Below are 26,948 nucleotides of genomic sequence, written 5' to 3'. Positions count from 1 at the left end.
AAATCATTAAGGTTATGTCACAGTTTCTTCTAAATCTTTGTACCTCATAACCCATCGGTCACCAAGTTCTTTCAAGCCTTCCTTCCCAATGACTTTTAGATTTTTCTCCTGTCCTTCATTGCCTGAATCCTTAGCCCTTTATGCCTGGGATACTGAAATTGCCTGCCAGCCAGTGTTATAAGATAGAAAATGCTACATTAATAAGTTCCACAAAAATCTTCCTGGCTAACAATAAGAAAGTTCTATTTCTACGATATGATATGAGTTGTCAGAAGACTCTGCTTCATGTTTCTTCACCCTGCAATTCAAGCTGATAAAGCAGCCCCTGTCTAAAAAATTGCCAGGCTCACAGTGAGGGGAAAAGAAAGCATGGCAAACTGCAATTCAGAGCTTAACACCTTGCTTAGACGTGGCATTCATTACTTTTTATTGCTTTCAAATAGCACATGCACTCCTGTCTTTGTGCTCTTCTCTCTATCCCTTACATCACCTCAGTCAGCACCCACCACTTCTTCAAAACCTACACACTCTTCAACATCCTCAGAAGATACAATCTTTCTTTGCATATATTCCAAATCTCTCTCCAATCCTTTCTTTCCTAATTATTCTCCATGCTACACTCTTTAGAGATTTAATATATCAGTATACACTGCTGGTATAGATATTTCTACTTTGTGCATTAATTATGTCATCTATATATCCAATTTATCCAACTATATTGAATATATTTTGTTAAAAAACGTAATTCTTGACATTTGTCACTTAAATTATTCATTTTTTTTCAAAACAATCCCAAATGTCTCCGCCATGAAACAATGTATAATTTGTCTAAATGCACACCAGAAGAGAGTCATCGCCTAATCAGAGTGCACTTGTGAGCTGTAGAAAAGAAATACAGAGGAATGGAAGGTAAATGTGGTTAAGACTGTGGGTTCTCAAGCTAGAATACCTGGATTCAAATTCATGGCTCTACCACTTTCCAACTGAGTGGCATTAACAGTTACTTAACCATTTTTTCCTACATTACCTATTATTTATAAAATGACAATGGTTATGATAATCTGTGTATATCATATAGCTATTTTAATGAATAAATAAGTATATAAATGAAAAGTCCTTATAATAGTACCTGCCATATATGAAACCCTCGAGAAATACTAGATGGTGATGTGGGTGTTGCCAGGTCCAAAATCTAACAATTTGGACAGTCCAGTCTCTCAATAGAGCTTTATTGTTTTCAACTCTCCTGGCTGCCAGGAATAAAGTATATGAGGAAATTAATATTCTCTCATGATATTTGCAAATACAAGAATTTAAAAAGGTATCAGGAAATATTCCTAAAATATCCCTAGTACTTATTATATTTTTATTCCCCTTAGCACTGAAGGCTGCCCAGGAATCCTCCAAAAAGTTCAATAAATAGGTGTTTATTGGCCTAACTTCTCAGTCCCAAAATAGATATAACACCTGCAGTATTCATATCACAACATTATTTTAAACATGCAAATTTTAATTTGTTTCAGAAAACAAAATCAAACAAAACATATGCACAACATTATTGTTGTCTATTTATAATAATAAAAATTTGTCTATAATAATAAAAAATAAGACATTTAGGATGAGGAGAGGAAGCAAATTTTTAAATATTATAGACATTTTGCCATTTAGCATTATAAAAGGAAGAGGTGGGATGAAAAAAAAGTTATCATAAAAACTTAAAGGGACCAAAAAATATGCAACTATTCTTTTGCAGTTGGAAAAGCAAAAAAAAATACACTTTAAGACACTAAGAGAAAACAAAATCAGATTATAACAATGGCTTGAATAACAACGGAGGAAAGAAGGAAGAAAGAACCCTGACTGAGGATAAGCCCAAGCTTAAAACATTTATGAAAACACTCTATACTAATAGGGAGAGAGAGAGAGTGAAAGAGAGACAGACTATGAACTGAGTATTAAAAAGCTCTCCATTGCCATTTACCAAATTGTGTTAAGTGGTGAACTACCCCAAATTCTAGAGCTTTAGGATGTTACTTTTTCTATTCTCAGCACTTTGTGATATATTTTCTTTCATGTGTTCTATTTTATTTTACTCTTTTTTGAGAATGTGGGGGTTTTATTTTTATAGATTCAGGGGGTACATGTGCAGGTTTGCTGCATGGATATATTGCATAGTGGTGGGGTTTGGGCTTCTGATGTACCCATCACCTAAACAGTGAACACTGTATCCAACAGGTAATTTTTCAACCCTCAATCTTCTCCTACTCTCTCAACTTTTGGAGTCTCCAGTGACGACTATTTCTTTCTTTCTTTCTTTCTTTTTTGAGACAAAGTTTCACTCTTGTTAGGACCCTCACTCTCCTCCTACTCTCTCAACTTTTGGAGTCTCTAGTGACTACTATTTCTTTCTTTCTTTTTTTTTTTTGAGACAAAGTTTCACTCTTGTTACCTAGGCTGGAGTGCAGTGACTCGATCTCGGCTCACTGCAACTTCTGCCTCCCGGGTTCAAGTGATTCTCTTGCCTCAGCCTACCAAGTAGCTGGTACTACAGGTGCATGCCACCATGCCCAGCTAATTTTTGTATTTTTAGGAGAGATGGAATTTCACCATGTCGGCCACGATGGTCTCAATCTCTTGACCTCATGATGCGCCCACCTCGGCCTCCCAAAGTGCTGGGATTACAGGCATGAGCCACCGCACCCAGCCTACTATTTCTTTCTGTATGTTCTTGTGGACCTGTTGTTTAGCTCCCACTTATAAGTGAGAACATGTAGTATTTGATTTTCCATTGCAGTTTTTCACTTAGAATAATGGCCTCCAAATCCATCCATGCTGCTGCAAAGACATGATTTTATTCTTTATTACGAATGAGTAGCATTTCACGGAGTATATTTACCACATTTTCTTTATCCAAACATTCACTGACACTTAGGCTGATTTCATGACTTTGCTATTGTGAATAGTGCCACAATAAACATACAAGTGCAGGTGTCTTTTTGATAAAATGATTTCCTTTCCTTTGGGTAGATACTCAGCAGTGGGATTGCTGGGTCAAATAGTAGTTCCTATTTTCAGTTCTTTGAGAAATACCCATCCTGTGTTCCACAGAGGTTGTACTAATTTACATTCCCACAAACTGTATAAGTGTTCCCTTCTCTCTTCATCCTCACCAACATCTGTTGTTTTTCAGTTTTTTAATAACGGCCATTCTGACTGATGTGAGATGGTATCTCATTATGGTTTTGGTTTGCACTTTTCTGATGATCAGTAATGTCGAGCCTTTTTTTAATATCTTTGTTGGTCACTTATATTCTTTTGAGCAGTGTCTATTTGTGTCCCTTACCCACTTTTTAATACGGTTGTTTGTTTGTCATTGTTGTTGTTATAGAGTTGCTTGAGTTCCTTGTAGATTCTGGATATTAGTTGTTTGTCAGATGCATAGTCTGCAAATATTTTCTCCCACTCTGTAGGCTGTCTGCTTACTCTACTGACTACTTCTTTTGCTGGCAGATGCTTTTTAGTTTAATTAAGTCCCATTTGTCTATTTTTGTTCTTGTTGCATTTGCTTTTGAGTTCTTAGTCATAAATTTTTTGCCTAGGCCAATATTCTGAACAGTTTTCCCCATGTTTTCTTCGAGGATTTTCATAGTTTCATGCCTTATATTTAAGTCTTTAACTCACATTGAGTTAATTTTTGTATATGGTGAGAGATAGAGGCCCAGTTTCATTCATGCCTGTATTTTGTAATTCCTTCAGTGAATTTTTCATTTCCAGAAGTTCTGCCTGTCTTTTTTTAAGATATCTGTCTCTTCTTTCATATGCTACATTGTTTTCCTGATTTTGTTTCGTTGGTTTTCAACTTTCTCTTGGACCTCATTGAGCTTCCTTATAATCCATATTTTTAATTCTTTATCTGTCATTTCAGAATTTTCATTTTGGTTAGAATCCATTGCTAGCAAGCTAGTATGATCCTTTGGGGATGTCTCAACACTGCTTTTTCATGGTGCCAGAGTTCTTATACTGGTTTCTTCTCATCTGGAGAAGCTGTCACTTCTTGTTTTTCATTTACTTTCATTTAGATGGGATTATTTTCCCCATGACAGTATGACTATAGTATAAGTTGAGTAGGGTCCTTTTGCTTTGATGCTTTAGCCTTTTGTACTTCTTGTTAGCATGTTTTGTATTGGGCCTTGCAGTTCAACCTCCAGACCAGTAGGTGGTGCTTATGGGAAAAAGCTGTCTGTCACAGAAGCAGATGGGTATTTGCTTGATCTCGGTTTATTGGGAGGAGCAGAAACAGCAAGCTCAGCCATGAATGCTTCAATAAGGAGCACAGGCACCGGCTCTGACGGGAGTGACTGAGGGAGCTCCTGGTGAAATGTGCAAAGGTTTCTGCAGTTGGAGAGGGGGCTCCACCAGCTCCACATCCTGGGCAGACAGGAACACAGTCTCTTTCTGTATCACACCCTTGTCCCAGGGTTGATGACTCTCAGTTCAGGCAGACACTGTCATCTAACGCCAGGCCACAATGTCACTGAAAGCCAGGGAAAACACCTGTCCCGTGATTCTTCACTGGAGTGGCTTCAGCGTGGGATCTCTTCCCTCAGCTCAATACAGACAGCTTTGTGGCTCTCCTGTTCTCTAGTGTAGGAACACTGCTGCTTCATAGAGAGAGGGGGAATGGCTCTGCCTTACAGTACATGCAGGTGGGAGTCCGCTGTGGTGGTGTCAGGTGATTGGATCAGCTCAACCTCAGACCCCAGAGGGAATGATCAGGTGCCATCACTGGGCTAGGCAATCCCCTAATCCTCAGGTTCCTAAATGGCTCCCTGGACAATGTGCATGAGTCCTGGAGGGACTAAACCAGGACCGGACCAGCAAACATGTCTTCAAATTCCCACAGTTCGGGTATTGGCTGTGATAGGAAGGGGTGGGCTGGCCCCCAGGCTGCTGGCAGAATGCTTCGGAAAGGGCAGGCAGACCACTCAGGCGGCTGCGTAATATTCCATCAGCATGAGCTGTGGAGGCAGGCAGCTACAAGGTGCATGGCCCGCTCATACCTCCCTCTGGCATAAACAGTGGTGGATTTGGTCATTGTGGCACATGCAGGTGCTGGTCTCCCTGTTCCCTCCCTACAACTGCTGCTAATAAGATGAAAGCAGGAGCCCCAGGGCAGAATGCAGGCCGCTGAGGGCTAGGCTTTCAAAAGGGTGCTAGGCAACAGCAGAATGCTCAGGCAGGGGTATCCCTGCTCAGTGAGAGCAGTGAAAGCTAACAGCTGTGGGGCCTATGGCCCACTTGCACCTTCCTCCCACAGAAGCAGTGGTGGTATCCACCACTGAGGTGTGCAAAGGTGTCCTGTCTTCCCACTCCCTCCTTGGCCTGGCAGTGGTGGTGGCAGTTGCAGCAACAGCAGCAGGATCCCCAGGGCAGATTGCAGGCCTCTGGGGGCTGGGCTCTCAGAAGGGTGCCAGGCCACAGCCAAAATGCTCAGGCAGAAGCAAAGTGGCTGTACTGTGAGCCTAGGGAAGGCAGGTCCCCCTTAGCGGGAACAGTGAAAGCAAGGGTGCTCAATGTGCTTGCTCCTCTACCCTGCAGCAGCAGCAGCAGTGATATACATCTTTGGGGTGTGCAAAAGTACTTGGCCTCCCCACTTCCTCCCCACTCCCTCCTGGCACTGCAACAGCAGCTGGTACCAGGCTGCAGCGTTTCAGGAATCAAAAGCCTGTGAATTCCATGTGGGCCCAAGCAGTGCCTCTGCACAATCTCCGGGCAGTTCCGCGTGTTAGACTGGAGGCCCCGGGGGATTCAGGGAGCTCTCCCATCGCTAGGATTGTGAAAATCCGCAGTGGGAATGGGGCCCCAGGGGTTGCTCACTCAGCCCTTCCCCATGTCAGGGAGCTACTCCTGGCTCCATGCCAATCCCAGCTCAGCAGGCTGCCTGGCTTCACCTTTCCATAATTCCCATAATTCTGCTTTCCATAATTCCCATCACTTCTCTGATGAATTCCGTTGTGCTCTCTCTTTTAGATGATCTATTCAAAGTGTGAATATTTACTATTTTGATTCATCTCCATGGAAGAGGAACCCACTAGCTGCTTCTAGTCAGCCATCTTGAACCAGAAGCCCTTATTTACTTTTACTTGTACTTTTTCTTTCAGAAAACTTTTTAAATATGTCATTAAAATGGTACATTTGCAACTTTAAGTGAAATCTAGTTTAGAATTGATGAATTATTAGTGATGATATTCACATCATGAAAGTACTCAATAGCAACTAGCCAAAGACACTACTTTGATGCATGAAAATATCCTGTGTCTGTTTCTGCAATGTATGTTTATTTCAGGATAAAAAAAGAAATTGTTTCTATAATGGATTTTCACATGGAACAAGTAAAATGTTCTTGACTGAATGTGTTGGCTCTCTATTAAAGGGCATATTTTCTTCCAACAAACCATTAGTTTACCAGTGTTGACGTTAGAAACAGCTCCTTACTAAAAATAAAAATGTACCACCAATGGATCTCAGCTCTTAAGTGGATTTCTAGTGACTTTGATACTTGCATGAAGTTCAGGGGTTGGAGTCTATCACTAATACTATCCTAGAATAAAAATTGAAATATAGATTTATTATTTCTAAGCCTAAATTATTAAAATGTTATTGTATAGGTTTGAAAATATAATTCAGCTCAATAAGGACAATATTCACAGTTAAGAAGTAAACTGGTCCCACCATCCTCTAATCACCCCAAACATTTCTCCCCTTCCAATTATTCTACAGACTTGGTTTCCACAGCAGGGGAAGTAAGGAGGTTAATTATCTGGAAACATGACTATCCTTTCATTCTTCTCCTACTAAATAATGTTATAGAATTCATCCTTTTTTTAGATTCAATTCTAAAAACCTAATCACTTTTCCAACTTTGGCCCCCACTGTTACCCAATTTGCAGTTATTTTCTAACCTGTTTTCTAAAACGTACCATGCTCAGCACTTCTTACAACTTTATACAGCTGTTATTCCTAGGACACCCCCCTTTGTCTCTGTATCCAAACTCTACCTGTACTTTAGGAGTTACCTCAAGGTCCTTTTTCTTTGGGTAGCCTTCCCCCAGCATCTCTACCACTTATTGACTTTCCCTTTTCAGAACCCTTTTAATCCTGGGACATGGCACTTACTCATTTGCATTAATGATCTATACTGTACCTTCTTTACTGATGTTTTCATGTGTGCTAGTCTTGGAACTCCAGGGAGACTATAAATTTATTGAAGACAAGAGTATTGTTTATTCTTTTTATACTGTGCAGTAAATTTCAAAACAAAACTAGCATAGGGATTTGCAAAGAATAAGTGCTTGATAAATATTAATGTTAATTCTTACAAGATATTTAAATATTGGAAAGATGAGAACAACCCTTAAGTTCGAACTTTAAATTTGTTTATGATGGCCACCATGCCATTGAACCTGTTTTGAACCCTAGTCAACCTATTCAATATAATGGAACAAAGAATCATCAAATGCTTCCAGCTGAATATACCTGTACCCTTTCCAGTAACAATATAAATTTTCCTCCATCAAAGTTAGTTAACCTCACAAAAAGAAAGAGGATTTTTATTCTGTGTGTTGAGTGGGTGGAAGAGCAGCCACATCTTTCATTTATCATTTGAGGTCTTTATTCATTTAACAACCATTTATTGGAAGCCTACTATATATAAAAGATAAACGTACTATGGACCAAATGCTCCAACTCTATGGTCCATCAGAATATTCCATCAGCATGAGCAGTGGAGGCAGGCAGCTGTAAGGTGAATGGCCCATTCGTACCTCCCTCTGGCAGGAACAGTGGTGGATTTGGTCATTGTGGCACATGCAGGTGCTGGTCTCCCTGTTCCCACCCTACAGCTGCTGCTATTAAAATGAAAGCAGCAGCCCCAAGGCAGGATGCAGGCCTCTGAGGGTCCATTATGGTCCATTCCTCTATGCCTTGAAAATCTTCCAGTCTTCTCATGTCCTCTATTAAATGCAAATATACCACAGAAAAGAAATGTTTTGAACCACTATTAGGCAACAACTGTCAGGACCATATGACCACCTTCTGAATATAAGAACAGCACCCAGCAAGCCAGGAACAGAGAGGATACCAAAGACAATGTGATAAGTGCTAAAGACAAACCTCATCTATAATCTGCCTAGGAAATGCCCAAATTCTATTCTATACGTGTGAGCAGGGGTATATTCAACTCCCTCTCATTTCCCTATTTTTCTGGAGCCAATATTCAAGTTTTCTTTTACTCTGGGATATATATATGTATATACACACACACACATATTTATATACATACATATATATACACACAGATATACATATACATACATATACACATATATGCATACATATACATATATGCATACACATATATGCATACACATACATATATGCATATACATATATGCATACACATATGTATGTCTCTGTGTGTGTGTGTGTCTGTGTGTCTGTGTATTTAAAAGGTCTTTCTACCTAGGATAGATTATAGAAAGGCAATTTCCAAAATGGCCCAGATTGCCCACTAATGCACTCTTCATCCTAAACTTCCCAGTGACTTATGTTCCAGACTATTCTTTTTATAACATTTGCCTTTAGAAAGTCTTAATCCTGATTACCAACTGTATTCAAGTACAATCCCTTTAGTAACTTGGTGATATGGTTTGGCTGTGTCCCCACCCAAAATCCCATCTTGAATTGTAATCCCTATAATCCACATGTCAAGGGCGGGACCAGGTGGAGGTAACTGAATCATGGGCGTGGTTTCCGTCATGTTGTTCTCGTGATAGTCAGTGAGTATCACAAGATCTGATAATTTTATCACCATCTGGCATTTCCCCTGCTTGCACCTCTCCATCCTGAGGCCCTGTGAAGAAGGTACCTGCTTCTCCTTTGCCTTCTGCCATGATTATAAGTTTCCTGAGGCCTCCCCAGCAATGAGGAACTGTGAGTCAATTAAACTTCTTTCCTTTATAAATTATCCAGTCTTAGGTATTTCTTCATAGAAGTATGAGAATGGACTAATACACTTCGGAAAAAAAAAAAACACCTTATTTATTTGTTACCCTCAGTAGCTTACTTAGTCATTTGTCCTAGTGTAAACAATGCATGTTGAGACCCTAGGCAAGTATAATTCTGTTGTCTAACCTAAGACAAAGAAGTAGATTTTTTTTCATTTCATAAAGGAAAAGCTAAACTTTTGTAAAATGCCAATACGAATATCAACACGTTATGTTTAATTAGTTGGACTAATATGAATGATCAGATCATGGGAATGTCTGTGTATCAGCTTTTTAAGATTTTCATCCTGATCTTTGAGAACTGAGCAATGCGGTTTTGCTGCCCTCTTGAGGAAAGATAAGAATCATTACACCTACTAATTTAGAGTTTCTTATGTTCTCATTATGCTTATTGGAACTAATTAAAATACTATTAATTAAACCACAAATCAAAATAAGTTTTGCAATACTAATTGTCTATTAAACATCTCAAATTATATCCTCATGAGTAAACAAAGAAAAAGAATAAACATCTCAAAGAAACTTATAATCACTATATTACTAAACTTTGAAAATAACCAATAAAAGGTGTTGGGTCCACTATTTGACCTTTCTGGACAACCAACATGGAATAGTCATTTACTCAAAGGAACTCAGAAAGTGTGTGGCTCACTTATAGTCCTGGATTGCTTATATAGAATGTAATGAATAAAATAACAAAAACAGGAATCATCCAAATCTATTATAAATAAATTTATTCTTTTACTCGCAGGTGAATTTAAAATTTGTGGATGTTAACACACTAAGTTCCTATAATTTAAATCTTTCTCCCAATTCATGACGATAAAAAAGCAAACTCCATAAGGAGTAGCTCCTTGTTTATTTATTCAACAAGCATTTACTCAAAGCCTTCTATGTACTCTTTATGAAGAATGCCAAAGGTCAGTTGAGAAATCAATGAGTTATTTAATTCTTTCCTATTTGCCCTCTGACACTTCAAATGTGTGACCAAATTTACACTCAGCATGAAAGTCAGCTATCAGGAAACTGGCCCAGGTGCATACATCTTCACCCATTCTCCACCTGAGCAATCAAACCATTAATATGTATTAAGAGCTCTCTGCCTGCACAGTTCTAAAATTTTAAACCTGTGAAAACTGAGAGTCAACTTTCATGTTATGGACCAGTCACAACTTTGGATATGCACATTGTAGTATGGTACTAGAGTGACCACTAGAGGTCGCATCAGGTGGAATTTACGGAGGCTGCTCATACGCAGAATGGATTGTCCTCAGGGGTGTGTCCTTTCCTTTCTTCCACCCCACATCGCCACTAGTGCCCCCTCCCTTGAGCTTCGCTGCCCAGATTGCTCACTAATGCACTCTTTATCCTAAACTTCCAGTAACTTATGTTCCAGACTATTCTTTTTATAATATTTGCCTTTAGAATGTCTTAATCCTGATTCCCAACTGTATTAACTAATTCAGACCACAGGCTTAATGAGTGATCATTGATTGATGTCTTTGTCTTCTCATGTAGCATTTTTTTAACAGAGCCAGATAAGGACAAGCTTTGTGGTAACATAATAGAATGATTACCAGTGCACCTATTTGGTTTTACAAGGTGGATATGATGATAATGTACAAAAAAAGAAAAACTTATTTCTGTAGACTTATTAATTTCTACCCTGAATGAAATATCAAGCATGTATTATTGATTTTTCTGTTATGTTCAGCTAAAAAGTACTTCAGTCTAGAGATTTCAGATCATAAAAAGTCCAGGTCAGAACAGTCCAGACTAATTGTGTAATGACAATCTTCATTTCAAGTTAAAACTTCTCCTCTCTCTCAGCTTCAGGCATGGAAGCCTGAAATGGGCAAATAGGATGAAGCTGGCTTCCTATCTCTTCCTCGTTCACCTCCTCTCCTGCTAGGTCAGGCCCAGGGAAGAGGATTTGGCAGGAAAGTGCACAGCAGCTCCACGGTGACACAGTTGTGATCTCATATCATTTATCTCCGGTCTCCAAGGGTGATTTTCTTCTAAAGGGTTTTTGGAGACAGCCCTCAGACACCTTCGCACTAGAGTGCACCAACTGCCTCTCCTCCCGCAGGCTACTTACTGCTCCCTCCTGCTGGCCCCTGGACTTCTGGCTGCCCGTTTCTCTCCTCATGTCTCTTCACCATCAGCTATACTCCAGCGGAGGATGCAGACCAGCTCTCTTTTCTGCATTCACACAGCTTTCACAGGAAATGCTACTTTTATTCTCCCCTTCGTGTACATGCCTTTGCTCCCTGTTTAGCACTTTGTATGGTGCTACCGGGCAGAGGCACCTCCAGCCACAGCCTCTCACCTTTAGCTTCCTCAGGCATGAGCCAAATATGAGACCCTCTATCCCTCAAACTCCAAGAGACCCTCGCGTTCCTCAACATCCTTCTCTTCCAAAGAAAGGGAGAGGGGAAGAACAGCATGTCAACAACACTCTCCAAAGAATTCCTGACTCTCAGCTTCTTCGACTTCAACTTGTTTCGAAACTCAAGTAAGTGATTGTTTAAAGCTATCTTTGTGTCTCCATCTTTCTAGTTCCACATGAGTAGTTTGGCACCTTTTCTAAAATACAGGGCTATTTAAGAACCAGTATTTTGTTCCTGGCCTTTGGGACTTGTATAAAACTGAAGAACTGGCCAGGCACAGTGGCTCAGGCCTGTAATCCCAGTACTTTGGGAGGCTGAGGCGGGCGAATCACGAGTTCAGGAGTTTGAGACCAGCCTGACCAACATGGTGAAACCCCGTCTCTACTAAAAATACAAAAAATTAGCTGGACATAGTGGCGGGCACCTGTAGTCCCAGCTACTCCGGAGGCTGAGTCAGGAGAATGGCCTGAACCCGGGAGGCAGAGCTTGCAGTGAGCCGAGATCATGACCCCGCACTCCAGCCTGGGCAACAATGCCAAGACTTCGTCTCAAAAAAAGAAAAAAAAAAAAAACTGAAGAATTAGGGAAAATGTTATATAAAATGTCCTCTGAAACCTTGGGGGAAAGTTGATACATCTTTTTCCTTTTTTTAATTTATTTTACAAGTCTGTAAAATTGAGCCCATGCTTACACCTACCTCATAGGGCAGTTGTCAGAATTTATTGTGATAATGCAGACTTTGGCAGGAAAAAAAAAGAGGCATAAAAAGACAAAGTCTGCTTTAAATAATGGAAAAGCTTGTGAAAGGAAAATAAATCTTGAGGACCCCAAACCACTAAGCTAAAGGGAAAAGTCAAGCTGGGAACTACTTAAGGCAAACCTGCCTCCCATTCTATTCAAAGCCACCCCCCTCCCCACCCCCACCCCTGCTCACTGAGATAAATGCAAATCTCATTGCCTCCTTCAGAGGGGCTAATCAGAAACTCAAAAGAATGCAACCACTTGTTTCTTATCTACCTATGAGCTGGAAGCCCCCTCCCTGCTTGAAGTTGTCCCACCTTTGCTTCCAATTGTCACACTTTTCCAGAAGGAACCAATGTTCATCTTTCATATGTTGACTGATGTCTTCCATCTCCCTAAAATGAATAAAGGCAAGCTGTGCTCTGACCACCTTGGGCACGTGTCTTCAGGACCTCCTGAGGCTGTCACGGCTGCATGTCTTCAACCTTGGCAAAATAAACTTTCTAAATTAACTGAGACCTGTCTCAGATCTTCAGAGTTTGCAACCTTTAGGAGCTACATCTCAATGCATTCAGTAAAAGAATAAACTTAAAGCTAAGAGGATGTGGAAAAATAGGAACACTTTTACACTGTTGGTGGGACTGTAAACTAGTTCAAACATTGTGGAAGTCAGTGTGGCGATTCCTCAGGGATCTAGAACTAGAAATACCATTTGACCCAGCCATCCCATTACTGGGTATATACCCAAAGGACTATAAATCATGCTGCTATAAAGACACATGCACACGTATGTTTATTGCAGCACTATTCACAATAGCAAAGACTTGGAACCAACCCAAATGTCCAACAATGATAGACTGGATTAAGAAAATGTGGCACATATACACCATGGAATACTATGCAGCCATCAAAAATGATGAGTTCATGTCCTTTGTAGGGACATGGATGAAATTGGAAATCATCATTCTCAGTAAACTATCACAAGGACAAAAAACCAAACACTGCATGTTCTCACTCACAGATGGGAATTGAACAACGAGAACACATGGACACAGGAAGGGGAACATCACATTCTGGGGACTGTTGTGGGGTGGGGGGAGGAGGGAGGGATAGCATTTGGAGATATACCTAATGCTAAATGGCGAGTTAATGGGTGCAGCATACCAGCATGGCACATGTATACATATGTAACTAACCTGCACATTGTGCACATGTACCCTAAAACTTAAAGTATAATAATAATAAAAAAAAAAAAGCTAAGACCTCATAAGGAATGTCACCCCACATTCCTGATATCCAATGTAAAACATTGCTGTTGTTATTGTGTTTAATTTCCACATAAATAGCAGTAATACTATCACACTACATGGGCAATTAAATCACCGTTTATTTAATTAAAGTACTTCATAGATAAGTGTGCTAACAACTTTATCAGAGCTACCACTGATGAGTTCCAAACCAGATTTATCAACCCATCTTGAGTGTCTCCTCTGATTCTTCAGCCTCATCTATTTTGTGGGCCATTGGCTGCTTTTTCTGTAGTAATTGCATCCACAGCAAGTCATACTAGGCTGTCCAAACATCCAGAATCTCTGGGCCTCGCTCTACCTCTTAAGCAGTGGAACAATGTTGTAAATTTTCTCTGGAATGACCTTTAGCCAACAGGAGACAGGAGACATGAGTGAGCTCACAGATAAATTTCCCCCACAATTTTCTATCTGATGGGTTGTTCTGAGGTACAGGTTTTTTTTTTTTTTTTTAGAGCCATACAGCAGTGGCCCACTTGGTATATCACCTTGAATTTGCTTCTTATACTGCTCTCACTTCCTCTTTTCTTCACTCTAACTGCACTGCCATGTACCTCCTAATTAAGCATTATCACTTCAACTTTGCCTAAGATTCTTTTGGTTAAGTTGAACATGAACTTAACTGTAAATAAGAAACCAGAAGTAGCATCATATTTCATAACTTTTCCTTTATTGTGGAATAAATCTGGACAATCTGTCAATTTATTCTTTTTCTTGGAAAAAAATAGAAATTTGGAGTGTTCACTGAGATAATTTGGTAAAGCACTAAATGTTTATTACTACTCACAGTATGATTAATTTAAACATCTGCTGTCCACATGCTGCATCAACCTAGTCCAGCTCAGCATTATCTCTTGCCTGGACTTGTACCAAAAATTCCTAACTGGCCTTCCTGACTGTAGCCTTAACCTGTGTCAACACGTTGCCCTCCCTGCTGCCAGAATGATTCATCAGTCAGGATATACTAACTGCTATAATAAACAACCCCTAAGTCCCAAAGCTTAACACAACATCTGCCTATTTCTCACACATGTCTCAATTCAATGAGAGACAAAGGTGGATAAATGTCTATTCCACCTAATCTTTTAAGGACTTGCTTCCTTCTTCCTAGTGGCTCCTTCATCCCCCTAGAGTTTACATCCTATTCTAGATACCGTACCTCCCACCTGCCAAGTAGCAAAGAAAGAAAGCATGGAAGATTGTACACAAGAAGGTTAGACCCCCTGCCTATAAGGGGCACACATCACTTCTGCCCAACACACCCTTGGTGGTTAATTTCATGTGTTAACTTAGATGATGTTTTGAATGGCATTAACATTTAAAACAGTGAATTTTGCATAAAGAAGATTGCCCTCCATAATATAGATGAGGCTCATCCAATCAGTTGAAGGCCTGAATAGCACAAAAAGACCAGCCTTCTCAAGCAAGAGGGAATTCTTCAGCAAACTACCTTCACATTTCATTGGCATCATAGACTCTCCTGAGCCTCTGCCTGCCAGTTCACAATGCAGATTTTGGACTTCCTAGCTTCTATAATCACAGGAAACAATTTCTTATAATAAATCTGTTTCTGTCTATCTATCTATCTATCCATCCATCCTATTGGTCCTGTTTCTCTTGTGAGTCCTGACTAATACAAACCCTTGGCCAAAACTTAGGTGTATGGCCCCTAACTGCAAGGGAGCTTGGAAATGTAGCTTTTGGAGGAAGAGGCAAGACATGAACAGTGGCAGCAAAACTTTCTAAAATAGACAAGTGATCATATAACTTCCTTGTATTAAATCCATCTTTTTATTGTCCTTGGAACAATATGAAAACTTATTATCAAGCTGTCAGTTCTTCAGATCCTTATCTTTGTCTTCAGTGGGGCCTCTGACTACCTCACTAGCAGTATACAGTCAGATGTATTTACTCTGATAGATCTCACTCTCTATTGACTCCAGCTCATCCTCATACACTGTTAATAATAATAGCCACCACTTATTGAGCATGTGCTATCTGCCAAGCACCATCTCAGAAATGTAAATGCATTTTCTTGTTTAATCCTTACAACAACTTGTGAGTTTAGTATTTGATATGGTTTTTCTGTGTCCCCACCCAAATCTCATCTTGAATTCTAACTCCCATAATTCTCATATGTCATGGGAGGAACCCAGTGGGAGGTGATTAAATTATGGGGGCAGATCTTTTCTGGGCTGTTCTTGTGATAGTGAATGAGTCTCACAAGATTTGATGGTTTTAAAAATGAGAGTCTCCCTGCACAAGCTCTCTCTTTGCCTGCTGCCATCCATGTAAGACATGACCTGCTCCTCCTTGCCTTCTGCCATAATTGTGAGGCCTCCCCAGCCATGTGAAACTGTAAGTCCATTAAACTTCTTTCTTTTGTAAATTGCCCAGTCTTGGGTATGTCTTTATCAGAAGCATGAAAACTGACTAATACAGTAAATTGGTACCAGTAAAGTGGGGTGCTGCTGAAAAGATACCTGAAAATGTGGAAGCAACTTTGGAACTGGGTAACAGACAGAGGTTGGAACAGTCTGGAGGGCTCAGAAGAAAACAGAAAAATGTGGGAAAGTTTGGAACTCCCTAGAGACTTGTTGAATGGCTTTGAATAAAATGCTGATAATGATATGGACAATGAAATCCAGGCTAAGGTGATCTCAGATGAAGATGAGGAACTTGTTGGAAACTGGAGCAAAGGTGACTCTTGTTATGTTTTAACAAAGAAGCTGGCAGCATTTTGTCCCTGCCCTAGAGATTTGCAGGACTCTGAACTTGAGAAAGATGATTTAGGGTATCTGGCAAAAGAAATTTATAAGCAGCAAAGCATTCAAGAGGTGACTTCGGTGCTGTTAAAATCATTCAGTTTTATAAGGGAAACAGAGCATAAAAGTTTGAAAAATTTGCAGCCTAACAATGCGATAGAAAAGAAAATCCCATTTTCTGAGGAGAAATTCAAGCTGGCTGCATAATTTGCATAAGTAACAAGGAGCCAAATGTTAATCCCCAAGACAGTGGACAAAATGTCTCCAGGGCATGTCGGAGACCTTTGTAGTTTGCAGCAGTCCCTCTTATCACAGGCTTGGAGATTTAGGAGGAAAAAATGGTTTCATGGGCCAGACCTAAGGTCCCTCTGCTGTGTGCAGTTTAGGGACTTGGTGCCCTGTGTCCCAGCTGCTCCAGCCATGTCTAAAAGTAACAGCTTGGGCTGTTGCTTCAGAGGGTGGAATCCCAAACCTTGGTAGCTTCCACGTGGTATTGAGTCTGCAGGTGCACAGAAGTCAAGAATTGAAGTTTGAGAACCTCTGCCTAGATGTCAGAGGATGTATGGAAATGCCTGGATGCCCAGGCAGAAGTTTGCTGCAGGGGCAGAGTGCTCATGGAGAACCTCTGCTAGGGCAGTACAGAAGGGAAATATGGGGTCAGAGCTCCCACACAGAGTCCCTATGGGGGCACCACCTAGTGCAGCTGTGAGAAGAGGGCCAGCATCCTCCAGACCCCAGAATGGTAGATCCACTGACAGCTTGCACTGCACACCTGTAAAAGCCGCAGACATTCAACACCAGCCCGTGAAGGCAGCCAGGAGCAGGACTTTACCCTGCAAAGCCACAGGGGCAGAGCTGCCCAAGGGGATGGGAGCCCACCTCTCGCATCAGCATGACCTGGGTGTGAGGCATGGAGTTAAAGGAGATGATTTTGGGGCCTTAAGATTTGACTGCCCTGCTGGATTTCTGACTTGCATGGGGCCTGTAGCCCCTTCATTTTGGTCAGTTTCTTCCATTTGGAATGGCTGCATTTACCCAATTCCTGTACCTCCATTGTATCTAGGAAGTAACTAACTTGCTTTTGATTTTACAGGCTCATAGGCAGAAGTGACTTGCCTTACCGCAGATAAGATTTTGGACTGTAGACTTCTGAGTTAATGCTGAAATGATTTAAGCCTTTGGGGGACTGTTGGGAAGGCATGATTGATTTTAAAATGTGAGGACATGAGATTTGGGAGGGGCTGGGGTGGAATGATATGGTTTGTCTGTGTCCCCACCCATATCTCTTAAATTGTAACTCCCACAATTCCCATGTGTCATAGGAGGAACCAGGGGGGAGGTGACTAAATTATGGGAGCAGATCTGAATCTCAAGAGATTTGATGTTTTTAAAAATGGGAGTTTCCCTACACAAGCTCTTTCTTTGCCTGTTGCCATCCATGTAAGACGTGACTTGCTCCTCCTTGCCTTCCGCCATGATTGTGAGCCCCTCACCCCCCGCCATGTGAAACTGTAAGTCCATTAAATCTCTTTCTTTTGTAAATTGCCCAGTCTCAGGTATGTCTTTATCAGCAGTGTGAAAACGGACTAATACAGTATAATAACTACTTTACAGATGGAAAAATTGTGGCACACAAAAGTTCGGTAATTCACCCAAGGTCAGACAGCAAGTAAACAGTAAAAAATAAAATAAATGAAATAAAATATTTAAACCCCTCATCAAACTTGAAACCCCCCCCACCCCCAGTTTCTCTTTGCCATACCCCACCAGCATCAGCCTCTCCATCTGCCTAACACCTTCCTTATCCTCAGGATATCTATTTAAACCTCTCTTGTTTCAGGAGCCATTTATGACTCCACAGACTTCACAAGGTTTACCTACTAAAACTTTCATGAGATCTTTTATTTCCCATATAGTAGCACATTTATTATAACTACTTGTCTAATTGTTAATCATCTCCTTTAGAGTTTGGCTTCAAGGATGGCAGAACCACACACACACACACACACACACACACACACACACACACGCATAACAGAGAGAGACAACAAAAGACTTCATTTTTACACTGTTAACAAAAAGATAAAATATGCAGTGTGCTAAATATCACTCATTTACCCCCTGTAGATCTACTCTTTACTCTTCTCTGTGTCCCAGCAGATTGACATTTGTGAACCACATCAATGGTCACCTTTCTTCTCTGGCTTCTGTTGGGTTTGGCCAATAGAAGGCACTGCCAGGTAATCAGATGGCAAGAGAAGAGCAAGATCAGTGTGTGCCCTTCCCTGGGTTGTCTGCATCCCTCTACAGATGGCCCCCCCTTGGGTAAGGCGTGAATCTCTTCCAAGTGCCCCCTCCAGAGTCTGGTACACTCCTTCCACCTTCTTGCTACTCTCTGCGGTCGCTAGCCCCAGGATATTTTACTGCCGTGTTCTTCAGGGTTTTTCAGAGAAACAGAATGAATAGTATATGGATATAGAAATAAATACATGAGAGGGAACTTACTAGGGAATTGGCTCACTCAATTATGGAGGCTGAGAAGTCCCACGATCTGCCATCTTCAAGCTGGAGAACCAGGAAAGCCAGCGAAGTAGCTCAGTCTGAGTCCAAAGGCCTGAGAGTCTGGGCAGGATTGCTGGTGCAAGTCTCAGAGTCCCAAGACCAGAGAACCTGGGGTCCTGATGTCCTATGGCAGGAAAAGAAAGTTGTTTCAGCTCCAGAAAAGAGAGAGTGAATCTGATTTTCTTCTGCCTTTTTGTTCTATCTGGGCCCTCAGCTGATTGGATGGTGCTCACTCACATTCAGTGAGAGTGGATCTTCCTTACGCAGTCTGCTGGCTCAAATGTGAATCTTTTCCAAAATCGCCCTCATAGACCCAGAAATAATGCTTTACTAGCTCTCTGGGTATTACTTAATCCAGCCAAGTGTACAACTAAATTAGCCTTTACACCGTCCCTTGTTGAGTCTCCTTAATCCTTTCCTCACCTTTGAAAATAATCCCTTCATCAAACTCCCCTCCATTAGCCCATTGGAATATTTGCTATACCTTTCTTGCTGGGACTCTGACTTATACACAGGAAACCTAATAAGAAATGTGCAAAATGTATGTGAAGAAACTATGTAACACTAGTAATGGACAACAACAACAAAAATAGATATGAACAAATAAAAAAAGCATACCATGTTTCTGAATAGGAAAAATCAACATGATAAAGCTGGAAACCTCCATTAATTCATAATTTTAAATTGATTCTAGTAAAAATACTAGCAATAATTTGAACTACTGAAGCCAATCTTAAAGTTTCTATAAAAATATAAGCAAAAATTATTTTTAAAAATCTAAAAAAGAAGAGTAACAAGGAGGAAGTAGCTCTACAAGTCATAAAATACATTATAAAGCTATGACATTAAGAAAATACAGTGCCTGTTCAAAAATAGATAAATAATTCACTGGGATAGAAAAGAAAGTCCAAATATAGACCTAAATATATAAAATAATTTTTAATATATCATGTGATATTGTTTTCGATCAGTTGAAAAAAAGATGAATTTGTAATAAATGACTTGGAGACAATCTGGATATAAACTGGAAAAAAAAATAAGGTTCTTTTTCTTAATCTTGGTTAATTTGGGCTCCCTTGCCACTTTCCTCTGAGGTTGTGTTTAAGTTCTGGGGCTATTTGCGGTATCCAAGCATCAGAAGGAGACCATCTGGCTCTGTGTGTAATCTGAGCCTGGAGACACACACTGACTGGTATACCCATTGCCTCCTCTGAAGGAGACATGCCTCATCCCTGTCTGCATGGCTCCTTCAGGTCCAACACAATCTCTGCTGCTTCTGGGAGACTACTGGCAATTAAGACTCACTCTACATTCATACCATGCTGGGGGTACAGAACATCTGTATGATTGTCTAAGGTGTGCCGGGTACCTAGACATGCCATGCGGTCATTTCTTCCCAAATATGACACTTAAGGAGAATGGTTAAGTGTTCTTAATAGTCTTATATACAGGAATGTATATATCTAATGACTAAAGCATTGTTAGATTATAGGTTTATAAGCTCAAAGACAGGCAACACAGCAGGTAAGTCAGGATTCATCCAGGCAACAGAGGCAGATGGGATCTTCTCATCTCTCCAGTGTTATTCCTAGGGAGCAAGGCATAGATCCCTTTACTCACAAATTTCACAAATTCATCTGAATTTTTCTCTCTGCCTGGAAAAGCTTTAACCTCCTCAAAACCTCAATTCTGGCTTTTTATTATCTTTGAGGCTTAGCATTCTGGAAAAGGAAAGCCTGAGAAAGAATGGAAACAAATATGTTTTCACCAAACCTTCATGCTCCACATTCCTCTATAGGAAATGACCACAGAACAGCACAGCTTCTTGAGGAGAGGAATGGGAAAAAGGATGAAGGCAAATATCAGGAGAGAAAACGCTGAGGTTTCAAAAATCTATAAAGTACCATATTTACCACGTAAAAAGATCACTTAAAAAGGTATTTTATGTCACAACAAAACCAACTAGAGAATCAACTGGTCCACTTGATAATAATACATAAGCATATCCATGAGTGAAAGAGGGAAAACAGAGATTAAATTCTTAAACTACCTTGGGCTTTGCTGAGGAATTCTTTTCAAAGACTTCCACTAATAATGTATAGTTCCAATTAGACATACTGAAGTACTTCATTAAATGGGAGAAATCTTCCTCAATTTTTTTTCCTGTTTCCTCTCCACTGCACCATTCTCAAAAATTACCCTTCCTTTTATTCACCTTCTCTTTACTTGCCCCTTAGGAAGAACTTTCCTCTCCTCCTCATATATGTGCCTCACCTGATGATGCCACCACTGGGCCATTCAGTCAATGACCCACCCACCCTCTCTACCTGCTCCTTCCCCTCCTCACACCAAAATGTGCAGGCCACTTGTCTTACACCTACTTTCAACCCCTCCCACAGGTGTATTCTCAATTTATCTTCCTGCCTTTACCAAAACCTCATTCTTTTTTTTTTTTTAACTGTAAAATTTGATACACAACTTTTGCTTTGGAATTGAAGCTCTCCAAAATACGGCACTTGAAGAGAATGGTTGTGCTAAATGTTCTTGTTGTCCTATATATGTATTACTAAAGTAGTATTAGATTATAGGCCCATGAAGATCAAAGATGAGCAGCACAGTGTGTAAGTCAGGCTCCAACCTGGAATCAGAAAACACTCTGCACATCTGTAATATTGTGATATGTCTATTTGCCCTATGCATAGAGCGAGGTATAGAGGGCTGAGGAGCACAGAGTTTCCATGCTTCCTCCAGGCCAACCTCCGTCCCAGCACCTCAATGTGTACACCAGCCAGAAAGTTCTTCTAATACCATTGTTTAGGGTCTGTTATGAAGGTTTCACTATGTAGGCATGATTGATTAAATCACTGACCATTGGTGACTGAACTCAAGTTCAGCCCCTCTTCCTATAGGTTGAGTGTTAAGGTGAAAGTTCCAGCCCTCTGATCATGCCTTGGTGTTTCTGGTGACTCAAGCATTTGAGAAGTGATTAGACCATGCAAGTGAAGCCCCCATGTTTGGGATTAGTGCCCTTATAAAAGAGGCCCTAGAGAGACCCATTACTCTTCTGCCATGTGAGAGGAGGGTGAGGAGATACCATCATTAAAGAAGCGGGCCCTCACCAAACACAGCTGACACCTTGATCTTGAACTCTCCAGTCTCCAGAACCATGAGAAATAAATGTGTGCTTTTGTAAACCCCCTGGTTTCTGGTGTTTTGTTACAGCAGCCTGAATGGACTGACCTCCATTACTGTACAGCTGTCTTGTTTTCTTTCTGCAGTCTCACTCTTGCCCTAAAACCCTGACCTTTAGACGACTCCCTGTTCTGGTCTTAGCTAAGGTGGCCTTCACATCCTCACATCATGAGTGCTTCCTTCCACTCCAAATCCAGATCCCAGTCCACCCTCACAAAGCCACCAGCCCAGCTCCCACGATCTTGCTTGAGAAGGTTTTCTGTCATTTGTAAATAAAAGAATACTGATCCAATTCACAAATATCAACATGGTCTGTCATTTGTTTTATAAATTTTCCATCTTGTGCTAAATTTTCTGTTCAATTCCATCACCAGTACTATCTGTTGACATTATTTTCGCAGTTATTTTTCATAAAGAAACATAGTCTTAATACTTCATCAATCATTATGTTCTAGGAATAAACAGAGATAATACAGCCCCTGTAAACTGCAGATGCTACACAAGATTCTAGCTCTAAGAAAAGGGAAAACACTGTTGCCACTTGGGGTAAGGGGATCAGTGGACCTCATCTTGAGGTATTAAGAACATTGGATTTTGTGGTTTGGCACAGTGAGTATATGAACAAGCTTTGGAACCAGGCAGACAGAGGTTTGAGTTTGCCATTTACCAGTCCTGTGACTACCTTAAGGTACAGTTTCTTCATCTGTAAATAGACATTTTAATCATCCATCTCTCATAGAGCTGTCATAGTAAATAAGATAATGCATGTAATGCAATTTCCAAAGTTTCTGGTGCATAGTCAGACTGATAAAATGTTAGCTATTTTTGTTTTATTTTTATTGGAAATGGCAGAGGCTAGGAGATGAGATGAAAGCTGACATTACCCAAGACATTAGAAAGTAAGTCAAGGGTGAATTTATGAAATTGTTGGTCAAAATATTTTTCTGTCATTTTTGATAAATCACTGGAAGGATCTTGAGAACTATATACCAACGACTCTAATATTAGCACTAGAAAAGATGGCACACTGTAATGAAGTTCAGAATATATATAGACAGAGATATATACATACATACAGATATCCCTACAGATTTGAAGCCATCTAAGAAAATGGCAACATGATTTCTATAAGTCATCCCTGACTACAGCTGTTACCAACAAGTAACCAAATATTTAATCCCACATGAAGATAAAAAATAACGTTTATAAATTATTTCATTATAGATGCAAGAATAACTTGAAGCCAAACTCATGTGCAGGAAGTTCAAATCTGAGCCTACAAGTCACATGTGCAAGAATTACAGCTTTATTTTTCTGAAATTCAATACATTGCCTGTCCATTTCAAACTCCCATTCAGGAACTAAATTGCAAGCTATTCAAGGCACCCTGCCTCCCACCCCTGATCCAGCCAACTCCCTCCCCTAGACCAGGATGAGAGGAGTGAAGCAGGATCAACAACAAGTGAAGCAGGATGAGTAACAGTACCCCCTGTAGTCCATCACAGCCTGAGGCAGAAGAAAAACTCACTGATACCAATACTGGCTTTACTTAATATATTAATATTTTATTCATAATGTACTTTTGCTTAATTTTGATATTTCAAATACGGCATTAAAATATTGAGTTTTCAGGAATGGAGAACCAAATACGGTATATTCTCACTTATAAGTGGAAGCTAAGATATGATAACACAAAGGCATAAGAATGATATAACAGGCCGGGCACGGTGGCTCACGCCTGTAATCCCAGCACTTTGGGAGGCCAAGGCGGGCGGATCACGAGGTCAGGAGATGGAGACCATCCTCGCTAACACGGTGAAACCCCGTCTCTACTAAAAATACAAAAAATTAGCCGGGCATGGTGGCAGACGCCTGTAGTCCCAGCTACTCGGGAGGCTGAGGCAGGAGAATGGTGTGAACCCAGGAGGCATAGCTTGCAGTGAGCTGAGATCGCGCCACTGCACTCCAACCTGGGCGTCAGAGCGAGACTCCATCTCAAAAAAAAAAAAAGAATGATATAACAGACCCTGGAGACTGGGGTGGGAGCCGGTTGGGAGGGGGATAAGGGATAAAGCACTACATATTGGGTCCAGTGTAGGCTGCTCGGGTGACAGATGCACTAAAATCTCAGAAATCACCACTAAAGAATTTATTCATGTAACCAAAACCACCTGTATTCCAAAAACTACTGAAATAAAAATAAAAATTTTTAAAACTAACTAAATAAATAAAATAGAATATTGAGTTTTTTGGCACACCATTAAATGTTGCACCCAGGGTTGGTGACTCACACTTGCTTTATCCAAATCCTAACCTAAACCACACAGGTTGCTGACACATCATTTGGCCTCAACCTCAGGAATCTTCAAACTTGGTCATATTGAATCACTGCTATGCCCATTTCAAGGAGCTCAGAAAAACTGATCTGCTCTCGCATACCACTGTGAGGCTTCAGGTCAATTACCAGTGTTGTCTGAGATACTCTCCCACTCTGTGCTGCTCTTAGATATATGAGAAATTGTTCTACTCCTCCTCAGAGTACAAAGAGACAGGCAGGAACCCTAAAAGGATGACAGAAGCCTATCCTCCTGGATGCATCACACCGCAAATTTTACACTTGATGTGGTATATAAGAAGTCACTGGGTCCTCAGCAGTCCGTCTATTTCTCCAGGCTCCACCTGGGAGGGGAGGCATAGATCCAGTGGGGTGCTGGTAAATGTTTAACAACAGCTCTCCCGGATGTGGTGGGGGGATGGGCTTGTAGCATCTGCCCATTTCTTTTCCTTTTTTTTTTTTTTTTTTTTGAGAGTCTCGCTCTGTCGCCCAGGCTGGAGTGCAGTGGCACAATCTCGGCTCACTGCAAGCTCCGCCCCCCGGGTTCACACCATTCTCCTGCCTCAGCCTCCTGAGTAGCTGGGACTACAGGCGCCCACCACCATGCCCAGCTAATTTTTTGTATTTTTAGTAGAGACGGGGTTTCACCGTGTTAGCCAGGATGGTCTCGATCTCCTGACCTCGTGATCTGCCCGCCTCGACCTCCCAAAGTGCTGGGATCACAGGCATGAGCCGCTACGCCCAGCTGGGTTATTATTTTAAAGACAATATCTTCGAATTTTTTTAAGAAGTAGATACATTTAGGTCTGATTTCCTTGAATATGAATGGATGTGTTTTATCCTTCTCTCCAATAGGTTGTTAAATTAAATGATGCTGGGACCAGTGTTTCTGATGGCTCAATCTCAAAAAAAAAGAGCATTCTCTTTGGATACATTTTCCAAAACTTTAAGATATGCAAAACCACCAGCAAATTTTATTCAGACAGGAAATGACCCTGCTTTACACACAGGGCAGGAACTGGTGCTGGGACTTCCATTCAGGCTATGAGTAGAAGAAGCCTGGGCCAGCAAGAAAACCCACACTGAGAATCGAGGCGTGCAGCAAGGATAGGCTCATAAACAAAAAGGGAAGCAACAGAAAGGAAATCTGTAAAAACTCCCTGAGGCCTTTGATCACAGAACACCGTGTAGATGCTCCAGGGGCTCATTTAAGACATTGGCTAGTTACTATGTGACTTGAAGCAGCTCACGCTACCACTCTGATCCTGCTTTTTCATCTGCAAAAAAAAAAAAAAACCAGTATATCAACAACTACTTCTGGGCATTCTTATAGGACTACGTTAAGTGCTTGGTAAAATGTAAGGGTATGTGATTATAGCAATATATTCATTTTAACAAAATTTCACAGCGAAATAATTTGGATGTTTTCTAGATTGTTTTTTGTTGGCATTTTACAGTGAAAACCGATAAACCCAGCGGCCGGCACTATATTATCCAAGGACAAAACTTTGTGCATACCTTTAGGTTATCTAATACCTGGTACTAAAAGAAAAAAGCAAATAAAACCAACTTACAGATTGCATCTAGAACAGACGTTATACAATATCCATTTATGTCAATAAAAATACTGAAGTATAAAAAAATTTTTTTTTTTGAGACAGAGTCTCGCTGTGTCACCCAGGCTGGAGTGCAGTGGCACAATCTCAGCTCACTGCAACCTCTGCCTCCCAGGTTCAAGCAATTCTCCTGCCTCAGCCTCCGGAGTAGCTGGGATTACAGGCATCCGCCACCACGCCCAAGTAATATATATACATATGTATTTTTTTTTCTCTTTTTTTTTTTTGTATTTTTACTAGAGACGAGGTTTCACCATGTTGGCCAGGCTGGTCTCGAACTCCTGACTCAAGTGATCTGCCCACCTCGGCCTCCCAGAGTGCTGGGATTACGGGCATGAGCCACCGTACCCAACCTAAAAATATTATTTTTAAATTGGCTAGAGTGTAACTTCTAGAAGTGTCAAAAATATTACTTTTAAATTGCCTTGAGTGTAACTTCTAACCCATATTTCTAAAAACTCACAGAAGTACTCAAACGCCACATTGGTGGAAGATGTAAGAAGGGGAGTTTTATAGTTTACTGTTCTGCCTTTGCTTTCTCATCTCAGATCTTCAGTAAGGTAGTTACAGCAACCTCTTATAAGAAAGTGCCATATCTAATAAAGATAGCAGAAAGGTCATAGAGCAATCAAGAGTCAGGAACTGAGTCTCAAAACCCTTTTTCTCTGTCCTTTAGGTAGCTTCACTTCACTCTCTCAATTGTTTGTTGGAATCATACTCCGCGGATTTTGCTACCTAACGCTGAAAGAAAACTTTAAAACTCCAGGCAATCCATCCCCAGTTCATCAGCTCTCACCTTAGGAGTACTGCGCAGGGCGGGTACAAAGACAGTCATTTCATTCCTCTCACTACAGCCACGTTTTCTGTCCTCCTCGCTGCCTTCCACCGTCTGTACTAATACTACTCTTATTCAGCCCCCAAGTATTATTTCCAGGGATTTCCTCAAATCACAAGTCTTTATACAATATTTGGAAT

The 26,948-nt window shown here is 40.8% G+C and overlaps 1 protein-coding gene across 2 annotated transcripts in view; it reads right to left on the bottom strand.

Moving 5' to 3' along the window:
• Positions 1 to 26,948, bottom strand: part of CHODL (chondrolectin) — a 461,377-nt gene that overhangs the window by 349,424 nt on the left and 85,005 nt on the right. Inside the window, exon 2 of one of the 2 annotated variants that reach the window (XM_054468643.2) lies at positions 18,774 to 18,946. The gene's annotated coding sequence lies outside the window, so the exon portion shown is untranslated. Of the gene's footprint in view, positions 1 to 18,773; positions 18,955 to 26,948 lie in introns of both variants that reach the window. The other variant, XM_054468642.2, reaches the window with a different exon arrangement.

This window comes from Pongo pygmaeus, chromosome 22 (assembly GCF_028885625.2).
Source record: "Pongo pygmaeus isolate AG05252 chromosome 22, NHGRI_mPonPyg2-v2.0_pri, whole genome shotgun sequence".
NCBI classification, from domain to species: Eukaryota; Metazoa; Chordata; class Mammalia; order Primates; family Hominidae; genus Pongo; species Pongo pygmaeus.
Note: the sequence above shows the minus strand (reverse complement) of the source record. Positions and strands in the feature narration are given on the sequence as shown.